Source organism: Oncorhynchus gorbuscha, linkage group LG05 (assembly GCF_021184085.1).
Source record: "Oncorhynchus gorbuscha isolate QuinsamMale2020 ecotype Even-year linkage group LG05, OgorEven_v1.0, whole genome shotgun sequence".
Classification (NCBI taxonomy): Eukaryota; Metazoa; Chordata; class Actinopteri; order Salmoniformes; family Salmonidae; genus Oncorhynchus; species Oncorhynchus gorbuscha.
The window spans coordinates 4927673-4945991 of record NC_060177.1 but is presented as its reverse complement, the minus strand read 5'-3'; the positions used below and the strand labels follow the sequence as shown (position 1 = coordinate 4945991).

Genomic DNA, 18319 nt, shown 5'->3' with positions numbered 1-18319 from the left:
GGTCAACTATATAATCCTGGCCCCTGTTCCATCACTTTACCTCAGCTAATCACATGGCTGGTGTTTACTGGCTGGAGGGTATTTACTAACCCAACATTGGGAGCGGTTTTATTTTTTTTATCTTTACATTATCTGGGAAGGATATCTTTTGGACAAGGTCAAGTGCATTATGGGTAGTGTCTCAGTGCTCCTAATACAGTAGCACCATGCATTAAGGACAGTGTCTCAGTGCTCCTAGTGCTCCTAATACAGTAGCACCATGCATTAAGGACAGTGTCTCAGTGCTCCTAATACAGTAGCACCGTGCTCCTAATACAGTAGCACCATGCATTAAGGACAGTGTCTCAGTGCTCCTAATACAGTAGCACCGTGCTCCTAATACAGTAGCACCATGCATTAAGGACAGTGTCTCAGTGCTCCTAGTGCTCCTAATACAGTAGCACCATGCATTAAGGACAGTGTCTCAGTGTTCCTAGTGCTCCTAATACAGTAGCACCATGCATTAAGGACAGTGTCTCAGTGCTCCTAGTGCTCCTAATACAGTAGCACCATGCATTAAGGACAGTGTCTCAGTGCTCCTAATACAGTAGCACCGTGCTCCTAATACAGTAGCACCATGCATTAAGGACAGTGTCTCAGTGCTCCTAATACAGTAGCACCATGTGCAGTGTCTAGTACTAAGTAGCACCATGCATTAAGGACAGTGTCCCAGTGCTCCTAGTGCTCCTAATACAGTAGCACCATGCATTAAGGACAGTGTCTCAGTGTTCCTAGTGCTCCTAATACAGTAGCACCATGCATTAAGGACAGTGTCCCAGTGCTCCTAGTGCTCCTAATACAGTAGCACCATGCATTAAGGACAGTGTCTCAGTGCTCCTAATACAGTAGCACCATGTATTAAGGTCAGTGTCTCAGTGCTCCTAATACAGTAGCACCATGCATTAAGGACAGTGTCTCAGTGCTCCTAATACAGTAGCACCATGCATTAAGGACAGTGTCCCAGTGCTCCTAATACAGTAGCACCATGCATTAAGGACAGTGTCCCAGTGCTCCTAGTGCTCCTAATACAGTAGCACCATGCATTAAGGACAGTGTCTCAGTGCTCCTAGTGCTCCTAATACAGTAGCATCATGCATTAAGGACAGTGTTTCAGTGCTCCTAATACAGTAGCACCATGCATTAAGGACAGTGTCTCAGTGTTCCTAGTGCTCCTAATACAGTAGCACCATGCATTAAGGACAGTGTCCCAGTGCTCCTAATACAGTAGCACCATGCATTAAGGACAGTGTCCCAGTGCTCCTAGTGCTCCTAATACAGTAGCACCATGTATTAAGGACAGTGTCTCAGTGTTCCTAGTGCTCCTAATACAGTAGCACCATGCCTTAAGGACAGTGTCTCAGTGCTCCTAGTGCTCCTAATACAGTAGCACCATGCATTAAGGACAGTGTCTCAGTGCTCCTAGTGCTCCTAATACAGTAGCACCATGCATTAAGGACAGTGTCTCAGTGTTCCTAGTGCTCCTAATACAGTAGCACCATGCATTAAGGTCAGTGTCTCAGTGCTCCTAATACAGTAGCACCATACAGCCCGGGATCGAACCAGGGGTCTGTAGTGACTCCTTAGACCACTGCTCCACTCGCGAACAAAATGAAGTCATCTTTGTGATGCTGGTTTCAGAAGGCAGACTGTAAAGGTCACTACTCTCTCTGTCCGTTCTGTAAACAGATCGGACCTAAGAACCTCTTCTCTACTGAAAACCTCTTCTAATGCAACTGCAGAAGGCAGAATGCAGGAGAGCAGTGTCATGTCAGTCTCCTCTCTCTCTCTCTCCATCTCCGTAGCAGATACACAGGTCAACCTTTCCCTTCTCTGATTGAAGGGCCTCATCTTCGAAGTCAGAGGCAGGAAGTGGTGTAGCATGCCTTGTGCTTGAACAGGAAGCTATGATTACAGAATGTAGTTTAACCCTGTAGGCTGTGATGTGAATCTATAGGCTTCGCCCACCTCTACCAAGGCTCAGCTAGCATCCACTCATTCACCTCCTTCTCATCTGAAGTCCTCAACACAGCTTCAGACACAAAGGAGGATGATGATTGGACCGCAACAACCATTCTCCTCTTCCTGGTTTTCAATCCCCTTCCTCAACTGTCCCACTGAGCCAGGATCAGTACTATAGACATCAGATCTGAGCCAGGATCAGTACTATAGACATCAGATCTGAGCCAGGATCAGTACTATAGACATCAGATCTGAGCCAGGATCAGTACTATAGACATCAGATCTGAGCCAGGATCAGTACTATAGACATCAGATCTGAGCCAGGATCAGTACTATAGACATCAGATCTGAGCCAGGATCAGTACTATAGACATCAGATCTGAGCCAGGATCAGTACTATAGACATCAGATCTGAGCCAGGATCAGTACTATAGACATCAGATCTGAGCCAGGATCAGTACTATAGACATCAGATCTGAGCCAGGCTCCCCAGCCATCAGTACTATAGACATCAGATCTGAGCCAGGCTCCCCAGGATCAGTACTATAGACATCAGATCTGAGAGCTAGACCCAGCCATCAGTACTATAGACATCAGATCTGAGCCAGCTACCCAGCCATCAGTACTATAGACATCAGATCTGAGCCAGGCTCCCCAGCCATCAGTACTATAGACATCAGATCTGAGCCAGGCTCCCCAGCCATCAGTACTATAGACATCAGATCTGAGCCAGGCTCCCCAGCCATCAGTACTATAGACATCAGATCTGAGCCAGGCTCCCCAGCCATCAGTACTATAGACATCAGATCTGAGCCAGGATCAGTACTATAGACATCAGATCTGAGCCAGGCTCCCCAGCCATCAGTACTATAGACATCAGATCTGAGCCAGGCTCCCCAGCCATCAGTACTATAGACATCAGATCTGAGCCAGGCTCCCCAGCCATCAGTACTATAGACATCAGATCTGAGCCAGGCTCCCCAGCCATCAGTACTATAGACATCAGATCTGAGCCAGGCTCCCCAGCCATCAGACCTGAGCCAGGCTCCCCAGCCATCAGTACTATAGACATCAGATCTGAGTCAGGCGTTTGTGGGTCACCCATTAAATCTCCACTCCGATGCAACAATTCGTGATGACACACAAAAACAAAACACAAGAGCGTTATGTAACATCCTCCCCGTTCCTCCCCTCCTCCCTCCCTCTCCTCTCCTCTCCTCCCCTCTACTCCCTCCCCTCTCCTCTCCTCCCTTCTCCTCCCTCCCTCTCCTCTCCTCTCCTCCCCTCTACTCCCTCTCCTCCCCGTTCCTCCCCTCTCCTCCCTTCTCCTCTCCCTCCTCCTCCCCTCTCCTCCTCCCCTCTCCTCCCTTCTCCTCCCTTCTCCTCCCTCCCTCTCCTCTCCTCTCCTCCCCGTTCCTCCCCTCTACTCCCCGTTCCTCCCCTCTCCTCCCTTCTCCTCCCTCCCTCTCCTCTCCTCTCCTCCCCTCTACTCCCTCTCCTCCCCGTTCCTCCCCTCTACTCCCCGTTCCTCCCCTCTCCTCTCCTCCCTTCTCCTCCCTCTCCTCCCCCGTTCCTCCCCTCTCCTCCCCGCTCCTCTCCTCTCCTCCCCGTTCCTCTCCTCCCCTCTCCTCCCCGTTCCTCTCCTCCCCTCTCCTCCCCGTTCCTCTCCTCCCCTCTCCTCACCGTACTCTCTCCAGATCAGAAGTGACAGGAGGAAATCTACTGTTCAGAGTTATTTCACTGGAGCATCATTACATTTCCAGAGCTGTTTGTTTCCAGAGAGGCGCTGTGACGGATGGCGTGATTCGCTGGGCCTCGTTGGAGCTCAGAGCCCTCGCTGTCTCACATCAGACAAACTGTTTACAGTGGGAAGACTACCAATTAGACCCCCCCCCCCCATTATCTACTTTCTTCTTCTCTTGTTCTGGTCTTTAAAACTTCCCTCTGAAATGGCCGGTGATGGCTGTGTCACAAATGGTACCCTGTTCCCTATGTAGTGCACTACATTAGACCTGAACACTATGGGCCCCTATGTAGTGCACTACATTAGACCTGAACACTATGGGCCCCTATGTAGTGCACTACGTTTGACCTGAACACTATGGGCCCCTATGTAGTGCACTACATTAGACCTGAACACTATGGGCCCCTATGTAGTGCACTACATTAGACCTGAACACTATGGGCCCCTATGTAGTGCACTACATTAGACCTGAACACTATGGGCCCCTATGTAGTGCACTACATTAGACCTGAACACTATGGGCCCCTATGTAGTGCACTACATTAGACCTGAACACTATGGGCCCCTATGTAGTCCACTACATTAGACCTGAACACTATGGGCCTATGTAGTGCCTATGTAGTGCACTACGTTTGACCTGAGCACTATGGGCCCCTATGTAGTCCACTACATTAGACCTGAACACTATGGGCCCTATGTAGTGCACTACATTTGACACTATGGGAGCACCTACATTAGTGACATATGGGGGTGCCATACATTGACCTGGACACATTGGATGTCTTGACCTGAACACTATGGGTCTTTGCTTTGACATTGGATGTCTTGCCGGGGTCTTTGCTTTGACTAGCTGTTGTTGTTGGATCACATGATGATGTTGTGGACGTGGAAGGGATGGGTACCTCAGCCAGCCTCAGACACAGAGCCAGGGTTACACTGTGTAGTAGCAGACCTCAGTGTTAGTCCAGGGTGACACAGTGTAGTAACAGACCTCAGTGTTAGCCAGGGTTACGTAGTGTAGTAACAGACCTCAGTGTTAGTCAGGGTTACGTAGTGTAGTAACAGACCTCAGTGTTAGCCAGGGTTACGTAGTGTAGTAACAGACCTCAGTGTTAGTCAGGGTTACACAGTGTAGTAGCAGACCTCAGTGTTAGTCAGGGTTACGTAGTGTAGTAACAGGCCTCAGTGTTAGTCAGGGTTACACAGTGTAGTAACAGACCTCAGTGTTAGTCAGGGTTACACAGTGTAGTAACAGACCTCAGTGTTAGTCAGGGTTACACAGTGTAGTAACAGACCTCAGTGTTAGTCAGGGTTACACAGTGTAGTAACAGACCTCAGTGTTAGTCAGGGTTACACAGTGTAGTAACAGACCTCAGTGTTAGTCAGGGTTACACAGTGTAGTAACAGACCTCAGTGTTAGCCAGGGTTACACAGTGTAGTAACAGACCTCAGTGTTAGTCAGGGTTACACAGTGTAGTAACAGACCTCAGTGTTAGTCAGGGTTACGTAGTGTAGTAACAGACCTCAGTGTTAGTCAGGGTTACACAGTGTAGTAACAGACCTCAGTGTTAGTCAGGGTTACACAGTGTAGTAACAGACCTCAGTGTTAGTCAGGGTTACACAGTGTAGTAACAGACCTCAGTGTTAGTCAGGGTTACACAGTGTAGTAACAGACCTCAGTGTTAGTCAGGGTTACACAGTGTAGTAACAGATCTCAGTGTTAGTCAAATCAAATCAAATCAAATCAAATCACATTTTATTTGTCACATACACATATGACCAGCCTCAGTGTTAGTCTCCTCTCCAGTCAGTGACCTGTAACAGACCTCAGTGTTAGTCAGGGTTACCAGTGTAGTAACAGACCTCAGTGTTCTCCTCTCCAGTCAGTGACCAGACCTCAGTGTTGACCAGTGTGTCAGACCTCAGTGTTCTCCTCTAGTAACAGATCTCCAGTGTTCAAATCCAATCAAATCAAATCAAATTTATTTGTCACATACACATGGTTAGCAGATGTTAATGCGAGTGTAGCGAAATGCTTGTGCTTCTAGTTCCGACAATGCAGTGATAACCAACAAGTAATCTAACTAACAATTCCAAAACTACTGTCTTATACACAGTGTAAGGGGATAAGGAACATGTACATAAGGATATATGAATGAGTGATGGTACAGAGCAGCATACAGTAGATGGTATCAGAGTACAGTATATACATATGAGATGAGTGTGTAGACAAAGTAAACAAAGTGGCATAGTTAAAGTGGCTAGTGATACATGTGTTACATAAGGATGCAGTCGATGATGTAGAGTACAGTATATACATATGTAACATATGAGATGAATAATGTAGGGTAAGTAACATTATATAAGGTAGCCACGTAGTGTAGTAACAGACCTCAGTGTTAGTCAGGGTTACATGTTTAAAGTGGCTAGTGATATATTTACATCATTTCCCATCAATTCCCATTATTAAAATGGCTGGAGTTGGGTCAGTGTCAATGACAGTGTGTTGGCAGCAGCCACTCAATGTTAGTGGTGGCTGTTTAACAGTCTGATGGCCTTGAGATAGAAGCTGTTTTTCAGTCTCTCAGTGTCCCAGCTTTGATGCACCTGTACTGACCAGCCTTCTGGATGATAGCGGGGTGAACAGGCAGTGGTTCAGGGTGGTTGATGTCCTTGATGATCTTTATGGCCTTCCTGTAACAACGGGTGGTGTAGGTGTCCTGGAGGGCAGGTAGTTTGCCCTCGGTGATCAGGGTTGTGCAGTCCTCACTACCCTCTGGAGAGGGTTACGGTTGAGGGCGGAGCAGTTGTCAGGGTTACCAGGCGGTGATACAGCCCGCCAGGATGCTCTCGATTGTGCATCTGTAGAAGTTTGTGAGTGCTTTTGGTGACAAGCAGAATTTCTTCAGCCTCTTGAGGTTGAATAGGCGCTGCTGCGCCTTCTTCACGACGCTGTCAGTGTGAGTGGACCAATTCAGTTTGTCTGTGATGTGTATGAGGAACTTAAAACTAGCTACCCTCTCCACTACTGTTCCATCGATGTGGATAGGGGGTGTTCCCTCTGCTGTTTCCTGAAGTCCACAATCATCTCCTTAGTTTTGTCTGATGTTGAGTGTGAGGTTATTTTCCTGACACCACACTCCGAATGGGCCCTCACCTCCTCCCTGTAGGCCGTCTACAGTCGTTGTTGGTAATCAAGCCTACCACTGTTGTGACAAAGTAAACAAACTTGATGATTGAGTTGGAGTGCGTTGCGTAAGGATGCAGTCGATGGTGAACAGGGAGTACAGGAGAGGGCTCAGAACGCAGGGTTACATTAGTGTAGTAGCATCAGTGTTAGTCAGTGGTTATTTACAGTGTAGTAACAGACCTCAGTGTTAAAAGTCAGGGTTACGTAGTGTAGTAACAGACCTCAGTGTTAGTCAGGGTTACGTCCCAGCTTTGATGCACATGAGTGTAGTAACAGACCTCAGTGTTAGTCCAGGGTTACACAGTGTAGTAACAGACCTCAGTGTTAGTCCAGGGTTACACAGTGTAGTAACAGACCTCAGTGTTAGTCAGGGTTCACTAGTCTAGTAACAGACCTCAGTGTTAGTCCAGGGTTACACAGTGTAGTAACAGACCTCAGTGTTAGTCCAGGGTTACGTAGTGTAGTAACAGACCTCAGTGTTAGTCAGGGTTACACAGTGTAGTAACAGACCTCAGTGTTAGTCCAGGGTTACACAGTGTAGTAACAGACCTCAGTGTTAGTCCAGGGTTACACAGTGTAGTAACAGACCTCAGTGTTAGTCAGGGTTACACAGTGTAGTAACAGACCTCAGTGTTAGTCAGGGTTACACAGTGTAGTAACAGACCTCAGTGTTAGTCAGGGTTACGTAGTTTAGTAACAGACCTCAGTGTTAGTCCAGGGATATACAGTGTAGTAGCAGACCTCAGTGTTAGTCAGGGTTACACAGTGTAGTAACAGACCTCAGTGTTAGTCAGGGTTACACAGTGTAGTAACAGACCTCAGTGTTAGTCCAGGGTTACACAGTGTAGTAACAGACCTCAGTGTTAGTCCAGGGTTACACAGTGTAGCAACAGTCCGGTTCACTGTAGACCAGAGACTAGGACATGGGAAACAGCACCAGAGACTAGGACATGGGAAACAGCACCAGAGACTAGGAGACTAGGACATGGGAAACAGCACCAGAGACTAGGAGACTATGACATAGGAAACAGCACCAGAGACTAGGAGACTAGGACATGGGAAACAGCACCAGAGACTAGGACATGGGAAACAGCACCAGAGACTAGGAGACTAGGACATGGGAAACAGCACCAGAGACTAGGAGACTAGGACATGGGAAACAGCACCAGTGACTGGACATGGGAAACAGCACCAGAGACTAGGACATGGGAAACAGCACCAGAGACTAGGAGACTAGGACATGGGAAACAGCACCAGAGACTAGGACATGGGAAACAGCACCAGAGACTAGGAGACTAGGACATGGGAAACCACCAGAGACTAGGAGACTAGGACATGGGAAACCACCAGAGACTAGGACATGGGAAACAGCACCAGAGACTAGGACATGGGAAACAGCACCAGAGACTAGGAGACTAGGACATTGGAAACAGCACCAGAGACTAGGACATGGGAAACAGCACCAGAGACTAGGACATGGGAAACAGCACCAGAGACTAGGAGACTAGGACATGGGAAACAGCACCAGAGACTAGGACATGGGAAACAGCACCAGAGACTAGGACATGGGAAACAGCACCAGAGACTAGGACATGGGTAACCACCAGAGACTAGGAGACTAGGACATGGGAAACAGCACCAGAGACTAGGACATGGGAAACAGCACCAGAGACTAGGACATGGGAAACAGCACCAGAGACTAGGAGACTAGGACATGGGAAACACCAGAGACTAGGACATGGGAAACCACCAGAGACTAGGACATGGGAAACCACCAGAGACTAGGACATGGGAAACCACCAGAGACTAGGAGACTAGGACATGGGAAACAGCACCAGAGGCTAGGAGACTAGGACATGGGAAACCACCAGAGACTAGGACATGGGAAACCACCAGAGACTAGGACATGGGAAACCACCAGAGACTAGGACATGGGAAACAGCACCAGAGACTAGGACATGGGAAACAGCACCAGAGACTAGGACATGGGAAACAGCACCAGAGACTAGGACATGGGAAACAGCACCAGAGACTAGGACATGGGAAACCACCAGAGACTAGGAGACTAGGACATGGGAAACAGCACCAGAGACTAGGAGACTAGGACATGGGAAACAGCACCAGAGACTAGGACATGGGAAACAGCACCAGAGACTAGGACATGGGAAACAGCACCAGAGACTAGGACATGGGAAACAGCACCAGAGACTAGGACATGGGAAACCACCAGAGACTAGGAGACTAGGACATGGGAAACAGCACCAGAGACTAGGAGACTAGGACATGGGAAACCACCAGAGACTAGGACATGGGAAACCACCAGAGACTAGGACATGGGAAACCACCAGAGACTAGGACATGGGAAACAGCACCAGAGACTAGGACATGGGAAACAGCACCAGAGACTAGGACATGGGAAACAGCACCAGAGACTAGGACATGGGAAACAGCACCAGAGACTAGGACATGGGAAACCACCAGAGACTAGGAGACTAGGACATGGGAAACAGCACCAGAGACTAGGAGACTAGGACATGGGAAACAGCACCAGAGACTAGGACATGGGAAACAGCACCAGAGACTAGGACATGGGAAACAGCACCAGAGACTAGGACATGGGAAACCACCAGAGACTAGGAGACTAGGACATGGGAAACAGCACCAGAGACTAGGACATGGGAAACAGCACCAGAGACTAGGACATGGGAAACAGCACCAGAGACTAGTAGACTAGGACATGGGAAACCACCAGAGACTAGGAGACTAGGACATGGGAAACAGCACCAGAGACTAGGAGACTAGGACATGGGAAACCACCAGAGACTAGGACATGGGAAACCACCAGAGACTAGGACATGGGAAACCACCAGAGACTAGGACATGGGAAACCACCAGAGACTAGGAGACTAGGACATGGGAAACAGCACCAGAGACTAGGACATGGGAAACAGCACCAGAGACTAGGACATGGGAAACAGCACCAGAGACTAGGACATGGGAAACAGCACCAGAGACTAGGACATGGGAAACCACCAGAGACTAGGAGACTAGGACATGGGAAACAGCACCAGAGACTAGGAGACTAGGACATGGGAAACAGCACCAGAGACTAGGACATGGGAAACAGCACCAGAGACTAGGACATGGGAAACAGCACCAGAGACTAGGACATGGGAAACCACCAGAGACTAGGAGACTAGGACATGGGAAACAGCACCAGAGACTAGGACATGGGAAACAGCACCAGAGACTAGGACATGGGAAACAGCACCAGAGACTAGGAGACTAGGACATGGGAAACCACCAGAGACTAGGAGACTAGGACATGGGAAACAGCACCAGAGACTAGGAGACTAGGACATGGGAAACCACCAGAGACTAGGACATGGGAAACCACCAGAGACTAGGACATGGGAAACCACCAGAGACTAGGAGACTAGGACATGGGAAACAGCACCAGAGACTAGGACATGGGAAACAGCACCAGAGACTAGGACATGGGAAACAGCACCAGAGACTAGGACATGGGAAACAGCACCAGAGACTAGGACATGGGAAACAGCACCAGAGACTAGGACATGGGAAACCACCAGAGACTAGGAGACTAGGACATGGGAAACAGCACCAGAGACTAGGAGACTAGGACATGGGAAACAGCACCAGAGACTAGGACATGGGAAACCACCAGAGACTAGGAGACTAGGACATGGGAAACAGCACCAGAGACTAGGACATGGGAAACAGCACCAGAGACTAGGACATGGGAACAGCACCAGAGACTAGGACATGGGAAACAGCACCAGAGACTAGGAGACTAGGACATGGGAAACCACCAGAGACTAGGAGACTAGGACATGGGAAACAGCACCAGAGACTAGGAGACTAGGACATGGGAAACCACCAGAGACTAGGACATGGGAAACCACCAGAGACTAGGACATGGGAAACCACCAGAGACTAGGACATGGGAAACCACCAGAGACTAGGACATGGGAAACAACACCAGAGACTAGGACATGGGAAACAGCACCAGAGACTAGGAGACTAGGACATGGGAAACCACCAGAGACTAGGACATGGGGAACAGCACCAGAGACTAGGAGACTAGGACATGGGAAACCACCAGAGACTAGGACATGGGAAACCACCAGAGACTAGGACATGGGAAACCACCAGAGCTCCATGGTCATTTCAGGTCACTGTGGTTGTAACCAAGATCTGAAACAGCTGTGTGAAGACTAGGGGGGGTTGTTTAGAACAGAAAACAGATTTTTGTTATGATAAACAACCCCACAACTATAAAAAAAAAACAAGTGGACAAGACTGGGAGGTTGTTGAAGACCAACTATTAAATCAAATCTAAGTTTATTTGTCACATGCGCCGAATACAACAGGTGTGGACCTCACAGTGAATACCTAGGATAGGATAAGTAATCCTCTCACTCCCCCCTTTTAAGATTTAGATGCACTATTGTAAAGTGACTGTTCCACTGGATGTCATAAGGTGAATGCACCAATTTGTAAGTCGCTCTGGATAAGAGCGTCTGCTAAATGACTTAAATGTATATGCTTACTTACAGGCTGTGTGTGTGTGTGTGTGTGTGTGTGTGTGTGTGTGTGTGTGTGTGTGTGTGTGTGTGTGTGTGTGTGTGTGTGTGTGTGTGTGTGTGTGTGTGTGTGTGTGTGTGTGTGTGTGTGTGTGTGTGTGTGTGTGTGTGTGTGTGTGTGTGTGTGTGTGTGTGTGTGTGTGTGTGTGTGTGTGTGTGTGTAGGTAGTAGGTAAGTAAAGAAATAAAACAACAATAGAAAGACATTTGAAAAAAGAGTAGCAAGGCTCTATACAGACACCTGTTAGTAGCAAGGCTCTATACAGACACCTGTTAGTAGCAAGGCTCTATACAGACACCTGTTAGTAGCAAGGCTCTATACAGACACATGTTAGTAGCAAGGCTCTATGCAGACACCTGTTAGTAGCAAGGCTCTATACAGACACCTGTTAGTAGCAAGGCTCTATACAGACACATGTTAGTAGCAAGGCTCTATACAGACACATGTTAGTAGCAAGGCTCTATTCAGACACATGTTAGTAGCCAGGCTCTATGCAGACACCTGTTCGTCTAGAGTTGATATGAATGTAATTCTCCTCCCTTACAACAAGGGGACAGGACTGGGAGGTTGTTGAAGACCACAGGAAACTACTACACTTGATACTAATGTATCTGTCTGTCTCTCTTGTTAACCAGGTAACATCATTGGTTCGGGGATATTCATCTCTCCTAAGGGTGTTTTGGAGCACGCTGGTTCGGTGGGTCTGTCCCTCATCGTATGGGTGTGCGGAGGGGGTATCTGCGCCCTGGGGTCCATGTGTTACGCTGAGCTGGGCGTCACCATTCCCAAGTCAGGGGGAGACTACTCCTACGTCACGGAGATATTCGGAGGACTGGTGGGGTACGTGTCTATTTAATGCGCTACACTCGCATTAACATCTGCTAACCATGTGTATGTGACAAATACAATTTGATTTGATTTGATTTGATTATTTTATGTCCACAATCCTGATTTGGGAACAACACAGAAACTTTCCCAGAATTCCCAGGTTTTTTCAGAAATGTCCAGGGCCCGTCTCATAGTAGAAGGGAAGGGCCTCCCAGGTGGCGCTGTACTGCAGCACCAGCTGTGCCACCAGAGACTCTGGGTTTGCGCCCAGGCTCTGTCGTAACCGGCCGCGGCCGGGAGGTCCGTGGGGCGACGCACAATTGGCCAAGCGTCGTCCGGGTTAGGGAGGGGTTGGCCGGTAGGGAAATCCTTGTCTCATCGCGCACCGGTGAAACCGGGTTGGATACGCGCTGTGTTAAGAAGCAGTGCGGCTTGGTTGGGTTGTGTATCGGAGGACGCATGACTTTCAACCTTCGTCTCTCCCGAGCCCGTACGGGAGTTGTAGCGATGAGACAAGATAGTAGCTACTAACAATTGAAATCGGGGAGAAAAAGGGGGTAAAATTGAAAATATAAAAATAGTAGAAGGGAAGAACTTCATTCCAAAACGTGATATATACAATTTCAGAAATATTGGTAAATTGACATGTGTCACGCCTTGGTCATTGTATCTTGTGTTTTTGTTATATGTTTGGGTAGGCCAGGGTGTGACATGGGTTTCTATGTTGTGTTTCGTATTGGGGTTTGTATTAATTGGGATTGTGTATGATTAGGGGTGTGTCTAGTTAGGCTTGGCTGCCTGAGGCGATTCCCAATTGGAGTCAGGTGATTCTCGTTGTCTCTGATTGGGAACCGTATTTAGGTAGCCTGAGTTCGCGTTGTATTTTGTGGGTGATTGTACCTGTCTCTGTGTTAGTCACCAGATAGGCTGTAATTAGTTTCACGTTCCGTTTGTTGTTTTCTTCTTCAGTTATTTCATGTACCGCGATTTATCTTCATTAAAGTCATGAGTAACCTACACGCTGCATTTCGGTCTGACTCTCTTCATACAACAGACGAACAACGTTACAACATGAATTAAAACACATCCAGAGACTATTGTTTCATCTGACACAACAACATGGACTGGCAGGATTAATCTGACCACAACATGGACTAGTGAGAGGACTGGCAGGATTAATCTGACCACAACATGGACTAGTGAGAGGACTGGCAGGATTAATTAATCTGGCCACAACATGGACTAGTGAGAGGACTGGCAGGATTAATCTGGCCACAACATGGACTAGTGAGAGGATCTGCAGATGGAGGAATGGGAGAAACTCCCAACAAATACAGATGTGCCAAGCTTGTAGTGTCATACCCAAGATGACTGGAGGCTGTAATCACTGCCAAAGGTGCTTCAACAAAGTACTGAGTAAAGGGTCTGAATACTTATGTAAATGTGATATTTCCGTTTTTGATTTTTTTTAAATGAATTTGCTCAAATTTCTAAAAACCTGTTTTTTCTTTGTTATTATGAGGTGTTGTGTGTAAATCCATTTTATAATGAGGCTGTAATGTAACAAAATATGGAAAAAGTAAAGGGGTCTGAATGCTGAATGCACTGTCTACAAAAAGGACGAGGTATCACAGGCTCCAACAGGACTAGAGATCACAGGCTCCAACAGGATCAGAGATCACAGGCTCCAACAGGACTAGGTATCACAGGCTCCAACAGGACCAGGTATCACAGGCTCCAACAGGACTAGGTATCACAGGCTCCAACAGGACCAGAGATCACAGGCTCCAACAGGTATCACAGGCTCCAACAGGACAGGAGGTATCACAGGCTCCAACAGGACCTCCAACAGGACCAGACATCACAGGCTCCAACAGGTATCAGACCAGATCACAGGCTCCAACAGGACCAGAGATCACAGGCTCCAACAGGTATCACAGGCTCCAACAGGATCAGGTATCACAGGCTCCAACAGGACCAGAGATCACAGGCTCCCAACAGGTATCACAGGCTATCACAGGCTCCAACAGGACCAGGTATCACAGGCTCCAACAGGACCAGGACCAGATCACAGGCTCCAACAGGACCAGAGATCACAGGCTCCAACAGGACCAGGATCACAGGCTCAACAGGACAGGACTCCAACAGGACCAGGTATCACAGGCTCCAACAGGATAGGTATCACAGGCTCCAACAGGACCAGAGATCACAGGCTCCAACAGGACTAGGTATCACAGGCTCAACAGGATCACAGGCTCCAACAGGACCAGACATCACAGGCTCCAACAGGACCAGAGATCACAGGCTCCAACAGGACAACAGACATCACAGGCTCCAACAGGCTATCACAGGCTCCAACAGGACTAGGTATCACAGGCTCCAACAGGACCAGGATCACAGGCTCCAACAGGACCAGGATCACAGGCTCCAACAGGACCAGGTATCACAGGCTCCAACAGGATCACAGGCTCCAACAGGACCAGAGATCACAGGCTCCAACAGGACAGGATCACAGGCTCCAACAGGACAGGATCACAGGCTCCAACAGAGATCACAGGCTCCAACAGGACCAGAGATCACAGGATCACAGGCTCCAACAGGATCACAGGCTCCAACAGGACCAGAGATCACAGGCTCCAACAGGACCAGACATCACAGGCTCCAACAGGACCAGGTATCACAGGCTCCAACAGGTATCACAGGCTCCAACAGGACCAGGTATCACAGGCTCCAACAGGACCAGAGATCACAGGCTCCAACAGGACAAGGCTAAATGGATCCAGATGCTCATGTTGTTAACAGGAGCCAACATCACAGGCTGCAATAGAATGTTATTAAATGGATCCTGATGCTCATGGTGTTAACAGGAGCCAACATGGCTGCAATAGAATGTTATTAAATGGATCCTGATGCTCACAGGTGTTCCAACAGGATCACAGCCAACATGGCTGCAACAGGAATGTTATTAACAGGATCCTGATGCTCATGTTGTTAACAGGAGCCAACAGGATCATCACAGGCTGCAATAGAATGTTATTAAATGGATCCTGATGCTCATGTTGTTAACAGGAGCCAACATGGCTGCAATAGAATGTTATTAAATGGATCCTGATGCTCATGGTGTTAACAGGAGCCAACATGGCTGCAATAGAATGTTATTAAATGGATCCTGATGCTCATGTTGTTAACAGGAGCCAACATGGCTGCAATAGAATGTTATTAAATGGATCCTGATGCAGAAACCTCAATGTCCCAACTCTCTAGATGGCAAAATGGCACCGACAGAAACGTTCGCCTCGCTTCTAGTCCTTAGGAAACTATGCAGTATTTAGATTTTTTTTGTGTATTATTTTCTACATCGTTAGCCCAGGAGATCTCAAGTGTTAATACGTACAGCCGGGAAGAACTATTGGATATCAGAGAGACGTCAACTTACCAGCACTACGACCAGGAATACCACTTTCCCGAAGTGGATCCTTCGTCCGAACCACCCAAGAGGCTAAGACAAAACAAAGTTGCCGCAGGAAAGGTAGACAGAGCGGCCTTCTGGTCAGGTTCGGAAGCGCACACACCACGCACCTCTTCCGAGTATTTTACTCGCTAATGTCCAGTCTCTAGAAAACAAGGCAGATGGAATTAGGGCTAGGGTTGCTTTCCAGAGAGACCCTTAAGATTGTAACATACTCTGTTTCATGGAAACATGGCTCTTTGGGGACATGCTGTCCGAGTCGGTACAGCCACCGGGATTCTTTGTGCGTCTGCGCCGACAGGAATAAACATCTCTCAGGGAAGAAGAAAGGCGGGGGTGTATTTTTCATGATTAACGACTCATGGTGTAATTCTAACAACATACAGGAACTCAAGTCTTTCTGTTCACCAGACCTAGAATTCCTCACAATCAAATGCCGTCCGTATTATCTGCCAAGAGAATTCTCATCAGTTATTATGACTGGCTGGCAAAACTCTGGATCACTGCTACTCTAACTTACGATCACTGCTACTCTAACTTACGATCACTGCTACTCTAACTTACGATCACTGCTACTCTAACTTACGATCACTGCTACTCTAACTTACGATCACTGCTACTCTAACTTACGATCACTGCTACTCTAACTTACGCGATGCCTACAAGGCCCTTCCCTGTCCTCCGTTTGGCAAATCTGACCTTGACTCCATTTTGCTTCTCCCCTCCTATAGGCAGAAACTGAAACAGGATGTACCTGTGACTAGGAACATGCAACGCTGATCTGGCCAATCAGAATCCACGCTTCAAGATTGTTTTGACCACGTGGACTGGGACATGTCCCGGGTAGCCTCAGAGAATAATATAGATTTATAAGTTGATTCAGTGAGTGAGTTTATAAGGAAGTGCATAGGAGATGTTCTTCCCACTGTGGCTATTATAACCGACCCTACCCAGAAACTGTGGATAGATGGTGGAATTCGCGCAAAACTGAAAGCGCGAACCACCGCATTTAACCACAGAAAGATGACCGGGAATTTGGCCGAATACAAACAGTGCAGTTATTCTCTCCGCAAGGCAATCAAACAAGCGAAACGTCAGTATATGGACAAAGAGTCGCAAATCAACGGCTCAGACACGAGATGTGGCATGGTCTACAAGCAACCACAAACTACAGAAAGAAAACCAGCCACGTCACGGACACCGACGTCTTGCTTCCAGACAAACTAAACAACTTCTTTACTCGCTTTGAGGATAATACAGTGCCACTGACGCGGCCCGCTACCAAGGACTGCCCCCCCTATCCTTCTCCGTGGGCCGACGGAGGAGGGTGACAGCTAAGGTGGAGGTGATATGATCCTTGACTAGTCTCTCAAACCACTTCATGATGACAGAAGTGAGCGCAATGGGGCGATAGTCATTTAGTTCAGTTACCTTTGCCTTCTTGGGTTCAGGAACAATGGTGGCCATCTTGAAGCATGTGGGGACAGCAGACTCGGATAGGGAGAGATTCAATATGTCTGTAAAAACCAGCCTGCTGGTCTGGGCCGGCAGCCTTGTGAGGGTTAACACATTTATTTCACATTAAATAATGCTCATGTTAAACGTGTTTTATTGAATTTTGTAGTTAGTATCTAGTCCCCTGTGTGTTTGTAATGTTACTCATTCTAATCTATATAACTGGTCTTAGATCAGTACTCAGGGGGAGAGAGACCGTCTGATCTATATAACTGGTCTTAGATCAGTACTCAGGGGGGAGAGAGACCGTCTGATCTATATAACTGGTCTTAGATCAGTACTCAGGGGGGAGAGACTGTCTGATCTAAATAACTGGTCTTAGATCAGTACTCAGGGGGCAATAGAGACCGTCTGATCTAAATAACTGGTCTTAGATCAGTACTCAGGGGGGAGAGAGACCGTCTGATCTATATAACTGGTCTTAGATCAGTACTCAGGGGAGAGACCATTCTATATAACTGGTCTTAGATCAGTACTCAGGGGAGAACCAGATCTATATAACTGGTCTAGGGAGAGACCGTCTGATCTATATAACTGGTGTTAGATCAGTACTCAGGGGGAGAGACCGTCTGATCTATATAACTGGTCTCAGATCAGTACACAGGGGGAGAGACCGTCTGATCTATATAACTGGTGTTAGATCAGTACTCAGGGGGGAGAGACCATCTGATCTATATAACTGGTCTTAGATCAGTACTCAGGGGGAGAGACCGTCTGATCTATATAACTGGTGTTAGATCAGTACTCAGGGGGGAGAGACCGTCTGATCTATATAACTGGTCTCAGATCAGTACTCAGGGGGGAGAGACCGTCTGATCTATATAACTGGTGTTAGATCAGTACTCAGGGGGGAGAGACCGTCTGATCTATATAACTGGTCTTAGATCAGTACTCAGGGGGGGAGAGGGACCGTCTGAATACGGCCACAGATCCTGGTCCTTCCTTCGTTCCTCCTCTACATGTTGACC

At 47.9% G+C, this 18319-nt stretch overlaps 1 pseudogene; it reads left to right on the top strand.

Annotated features, from left to right (window-relative positions):
- Positions 1-18319, top strand: part of LOC124035460 — a 77646-nt pseudogene that overhangs the window by 5426 nt on the left and 53901 nt on the right.